At 53.2% G+C, this 6,267-nt stretch overlaps 2 non-coding genes across 2 annotated transcripts; both read left to right on the top strand.

Annotated features, from left to right (window-relative positions):
• The first annotated feature begins 3,630 nt into the window (after positions 1-3,630).
• On the top strand, positions 3,631-5,499 carry LOC121867592. The gene has a single exon (XR_006089189.1). It is a non-coding gene; the product is annotated as a small subunit ribosomal RNA (ribosomal RNA).
• Positions 5,500-5,886: 387 nt separating this feature from the next.
• Positions 5,887-6,050, top strand: LOC121867591. The gene has a single exon (XR_006089188.1). It is a non-coding gene; the product is annotated as a 5.8S ribosomal RNA (ribosomal RNA).
• Positions 6,051-6,267: the final 217 nt, after the last annotated feature.

The raw sequence follows: 6,267 nt of genomic DNA, 5'->3' as shown, positions 1-6,267 counted from the left end.
GCCCTTGTACACTGGATGGCACTATTTCACTATAGTAAGGGGTATAGGCACCTCGGTCATATTATACAAAATACCAGAGAAGTTCCACACCCGCATTGGAGACCGTCAAAGTCAATCGGTGGTCGATTTAAGAGCATACTATACAAAATGATCCGAGAATCTGCACACACCGAGAGAGAGAAAATAGTCTTATGGGGTCAGAGGAATGGCAGTGGAGCGCGATCTATGAATTTCACTAGCCAGGTCTGTCTTCCTATTGAACATTATTACTCTCTCTCGGCACACACGTCGCCACCACGGTTTCCGTGACAGCAGCAGCATCATGATGTTGCGTCTACCAATAAGTCCGGAACCGGGTTATTCGGCTGTTCGCGAACAGTCAGGTTTTAAACTTGCCTAACAAACGATCAAACAACCTCCACTCTCGAGGTGCGGTACGTTGACTGTCCTATCGTCCGCCCTTGTATGCTGTATTGCACTATTTCACTATATTAAGGGGAGAGGGTGCCTTCACACACCTATTCGGTGTGGAATATCTTCTGCTCCCCAGCGGAGCGCTTCGGCGCCTCTGGGAAGCAAAGCGCGGCATTCAAAAACAACAACCAAAGTTGCCGTCGCTTTCCCTTCCCTGCCCTGCAATGGCTGGAGCAGCAGAAGGAGAGAGAGAGAGAAAATAGTCTCATGGGGTCAGAGGAATGGCAGTGGAGCGGGTTCTATGAATTTCACTAGCCAGGTCTGTCTCCCAATTGAACATTATTACTCTCTCGGCGCACACGTCGCCACCACGGTTTCCGTGACAGCATCAGCATCATGATGTTGCGTCTATTGTAAGTCCGGAACCGGGTTATTCGGCTGTTCGCGAACAGTCAGGTTTTAACCTTGCCTAACAAACGATCAATCAACTTTCACTCTCGAGGTGCGGTACGGTGACTGTCCTATCGTCCGCTCTTGTATGCTGGATTGCAATATTTCAATATATTAAGGGGAGAGGGTGCCTTCACACACCTATTCGGTGTGGAATATCTTCCGCCCCCCAGCGGAGCGCTTCGGCGCCTCTGCGAAGCAAAGCGTGGCATTCAAAAACAACAACCAAAATTGCCGTCGCTTCCCTGCCTTGCAATGGCTGGAGCAGAAGGAGAGAGATTTTAGTCTCATTGGATCAGAGGAATGGCAGTGGAGCGGGCTTATGGCGAGTAGGCTCGCGCTCTATCAATTACACTTGCCAGGTCTCTCTTCCGTTTGGACATTATTTACTCCTTTTCTCTCTCGGCGCACACGTCGCCACCCTACTAGTTTCCGTCACAGCATATGCTGCGGCCTTTCAGTCCGGAACGGGGCTCCCCTTCGCCTTGCTGTCTGCCCAACTTAGCGGACTTGCGTTGGCTGATCACCCCGTCTTCGCGTCTGTGCCGGCCTTCAATGCAGCGCCCAACCGTCTCTTGACCGAGATTCATTGCACTATTCCACGCGCAAACGGCTACCCTAAATGTGCATAGACAACGCTCATGGTTCAACACGACCAGGGCGCAGTCTGGGAGCCGAGTATACTAAAAAGAGAGTTTAGCAGCCAAAACTCGTCAAAGCACACGTTGGGTTACCCCATCACCTAACAACGATGGCGGTTCCCACCCGTGAAATACACAACCTAACCAATATTGGGCGACGATGGCGCTCATGAGCCCACGTCCCCACAAACAGTAAGAGAGAGTGAGAAAGAAAGAGAGAGAGGAGAAGGATAAGGGAGGAGATTGGCCAACGTGCGGTCCCTCGCCCAATGTCTTCTGCCTCGCTGGAGCTGGGGCAAAGAGAAAAGGAGCGGATAAGGGAGGAGATTGGCCAACGTGCGGTCCCTCGCCCATTGTCGGCTGCCTCGCTGGAGCTGGGGAAAAGAGGAGAGGAGAGGAGCGGATAAGGGAGGAGATTGGCACACACGGTGGCGCTGCCGGCGCCGAGGATAGCAAGAGAAGGTGCAGTTTGATCTGATCATCTGCTTTGCTATTTCTCTAAGGCCAACGTGCAGTCCCTCGCCCAATGTCGGCTGCCTCGCTGGAGCTGGGGCAAAGAGAAGAGGAGCGGATAAGGGAGGAGATTGGCCAACGTGCGGTCCCTCGCCCAATGTCGGCTGCCTCGCTGGAGCTGGGGCAAAGAGGAGAGGAGAGGAGCAGATAAGGGAGGAGATTGGCACACACGGTGGCGCTGCTGGCGCCGAGGATAGCAAGAGAAGGTGCAGTTTGATCTGATCATCTGGTTTGCTATTTCTCTAAGGCCAACGTGCGGTCCCTCGCCCAATGTCGGCTGCCTCGCTGGAGCTGGGTAAAGAGGAGAGGAGCGGATAAGGGAGGAGATTGGCACACACGGTGGCGCTGCCGGCGCCGAGGATAGCAAGAGAAGGTGCAGTTTGATCTGATCATCTGGTTTGCTATTTCTCTAAGGCCAACGTGCGGTCCCTCGCCCAATGTCGGCTGCCTCGCGCTGGGGCAAAGAGAAGAGGAGCGGATAAGGGAGGAGATTGGCACACACGGTGGCGCTGCCGCCGAGGATAGCAAGAGAAGGTGCAGTTTGATCTGATCATCTGGTTTGCTATTTCTCTAAGGCCAACGCGGTCCTCGCCCAATGTCGGCTGCCTCGCTGGAGCTGGGGCAAAGAGGAGCTGGGGCAAAGAGGAGAGGAGAGGAGCGGATAAGGGAGGAGATTGGCACACACGGTGGCGCTGCCGGCGCCGAGGATAGCAAGAGAAGGTGCAGTTTGATCTGATCATCTGGTTTGCTATTTCTCTAAGGCCAACGTGCGGTCCCTCGCCCAATGTCGGCTGCCTCGCTGGAGCTGGGGCAAAGAGGAGAGGAGAGGAGCAGATAAGGGAGGAGATTGGCACACACGGTGGTGCTGCCGGCGCCGAGGATAGCAAGAGAAGGTGCAGTTTGTTCTGATCATCTGGTTTGCTATTTCTCTAAGGCCAACGTGCAGTCCCTCGCCCAAGCTGGAGCTGGGGCAAGAGGGCCAACGAGGATAAGGTTGATCTGATCATCCTAACGTGCGGTCCTCGCCCAATGTCGGCTGCCTCGCTGGAGCTGGGCAAAGAGGAGAGGAGAGGAGAGGAGCAGATAAGAGGAGATTGGCACACACTGTGGCGCTGCCGGCGCCGAGGATAGCAAGAGAAGGTGCAGTTTGATCTGATCATCTGGTTTGCTATTTCTCTAAGGCCAACGTGCGGTCCCTCGCCCAATGTCGGCTGCCTCGCTGGAGGTGGGGCAAAGAGAAGAGGAGCGGATAAGGGAGGAGATTGGCACACACGGTGGCGCTGTCGGCGCCGAGGATAGCAAGAGAAGGTGCAGTTTGATCTGATCATCTGGTTTGCTATTTCTCTAAGGCCAACGTGCGGTCCCTCGCCCAATGTCTTCTGCCTCGCTGGAGCTGGGGCAAAGAGAAGAGGAGCGGATAAGGGAGGAGATTGGCACACACGGTGGCGCTGCCGGCGCCGAGGATAGCAAGAGAAGGTGCAGTTAGATCTGATCATCTGGTTTGCTATTTCTCTAAGGCCAACGTGCGGTCCCTCGCCCAATGTCTTCTGCCTCTCTCTCAATCTCTCTCACTATTTTGGCCGCCGTGATAGGCGCCGCCAACAGCAGCAGCTACCTGGTTGATCCTGCCAGTAGTCATATGCTTGTCTCAAAGATTAAGCCATGCATGTGTAAGTACAAGCCGATTTAAGGCGAAACCGCGAATGGCTCATTAAATCAGCTATGTTTCATTGGATCTGTAAACCCACTTACTTGGATAACTGTGGCAATTCTAGAGCTAATACATGCAATTGGTCTCTGACCGCAAGGGAAGAGCGCTTTTATAAGTTCAAAACTGGTCGGGCCCTGGTCCGTAACCCACCTGTGGTGAATCTGAATAACTTCGGGCTGAGCGCACGGTCTCCGCACCGGCGCCGCTACTTTCAAGTGTCTGCCTTATCAGCTTTCGATTGTAGGTTATGCGCCTACAATGGCTATAACGGGTAATGGGGAATCAGGGTTCGATTCCAGAGAGGGAGCCTGAGAAACGGCTACCACATCTAAGGAAGGCAGCAGGCACGCAAATTACCCACTCCCGGCACGGGGAGGTAGTGACGATAAATAACGATGTGAGTCTCATCCGAGGCCTCGCAATCGGAATGAGTACACTTTATATCCTTTAACGAGTATCCATTGGAGGGCAAGTCTGGTGCCAGTAGCCGCGGTAATTCCAGCTCCAATAGCGTATATTAAAGTTGTTGCGGTTAAGAAGCTCGTAGTTGGATCTCAGTTCCGGACTGACGGTGCACCGCCCGGTGTTTACTGTCACGCTCCGAACAGCCGCCCCGCCGGCTCGCACGGGATGCTCTTTGTCGAGTGTCCTGAGTGGCCGGAGAGTTTACTTTGAAAAAATTAGAGTGCTCAGAGCAGGCTATTTGAATGGCTCGAATGGTGATGCATGAAATAATGGAATAGGACCTCGGTTCTATTTTGTTGGTTTTTGGAACCAGAGGTAATGACTAATCGGAACAGGCGGGGGCATTCGTATTGCGACGCTAGAGGTGAAATTCTTGGACCGTCGCAAGACGAACTACTGCGAAAGCATTTGCCAAGGATGTTTTCATTATCAAGAACGAAAGTTAGAGGTTCGAAGGCGATCAGATACCGCCCTAGTTCTAACCATAAACGATGCCAACTAGCGATCCGCCGGCATTATTCCCATGACACGGCGGGCAGCTTCCGGGAAACCAAAGTCTTTGGGTTCTGGGGGAAGTATGGTTGCAAAGCTGAAACTTAAAGGAATTGACGGAAGGGCACCACCAGGAGTGGAGCCTGCGGCTTAATTTGACTCAACACGGGAAACCTCACCAGGCCAAGACACCGGAAGGATTGACAGATTGAGAGCTCTTTCTCGATTCGGTGGGTGGTGGTGCATGGCCGTTCTTAGTTGGTGGAGCGATTTGTCTGGTTAATTCCGATAACGAACGAGACTGTGGCCTACTAAGTAGTCGACGGATCTCCAGAAAATGGTGTCCAGTTCGCAACTTCTTCTTAGAGGGATAAGCGGCAATTCTAGCCGCACGAGATTGAGCAATAACAGGTCTGTGATGCCCTTAGATGTTCTGGGCCGCACGCGCGCTACACTGAAGGGATCAACGAGTTTTCCCCCTCCGAGAGGAGCGGGTAACCCGTTCAAAGCCTTTCTTGATAGGGATTGGGGCTTGCAATTGTTTCCCATGAACGAGGAATTCCCAGTAAGTGCAAGTCATCAGCTTGCGCTGACTACGTCCCTGCCCTTTGTACACACCACCCGTCGCTACTACCGATTGAATGATTTAGTGAGGCCTTCGGACTGGCGCTCTTGGATTGTCGGCCCCGTTGCCCGCGAGGGTTTTCTGGGGTCGTCGCCTCGAGGTGATGGAAAGATGTACAAACTTGATCATTTAGAGGAAGTAAAAGTCATAACAAGGTTTCCGTAGGTGAACCTGCGGAAGGATCATTAACAGAGAGAAAGAGAACGGGGCGCTCTTAAAACTACTACTCTCCTGATTTGGGCGGTCTCGGGCTCTGCTCTGGCAACTCCAGCAGAGAAAGAGGACAATCCCGGCCCCCTCACCAAAAATAGGTACCACGCTGTGGGTGGACCACACTCGGGCGAGAGCGCGAAGACCGGAGGAGGACGGACGGGGCTTTGGACGGCTGCCCGTCCGTTCCTTACTACTGGCGAATAAGCCTCTTGACCCAAAAAGAGTGAAATTCAAGTGTCAAAAAACAACAACAAGCCGTCCGGCCAAACCCAAACCACAAACTTGGGCTATGTCTGTCAAACCCTTTCATTGAGACTCGACCTGTGATAGTTAGTCGCAAAAAGACCAAATGGCAAATACACAACTCTTAACGGGGGATCACTCGGCTCGTGGGTCGATGAAGACCGCAGCAAACTGCGTGTCGGTATGTGAATCGCAAGAATACCAGATACATCGACAAGTTGAATGCATATTGCGGCGGCGGCAGCCATATTTGCTTGTCGCCGCCACTCCTCTACGAGGGTCGGAAATATACATCCATCCGTTGCTGCGAGTTCGGTGCCTGCTGACTGTCTCCCCGACATGAGGGTAACCCGAACCGAGCTTCCGCCTTGGGGTTTAATCGCCCGCGCCTTGCGCGAGGCGTGCCCTTAAAAACAAGCCTATCACTAGCAAGTCCATGGACTTGGCGCACCCACATTCAACCACAACAAAGCCTGGCACACACACATGTGTGTGTGTCC

Source organism: Homarus americanus, unplaced genomic scaffold, assembly GCF_018991925.1.
Source record: "Homarus americanus isolate GMGI-L3 unplaced genomic scaffold, GMGI_Hamer_2.0 scaffold5059, whole genome shotgun sequence".
NCBI lineage: Eukaryota > Metazoa > Arthropoda > Malacostraca > Decapoda > Nephropidae > Homarus > Homarus americanus.
This window is presented reverse-complemented; position numbering and strand designations above follow the sequence as displayed.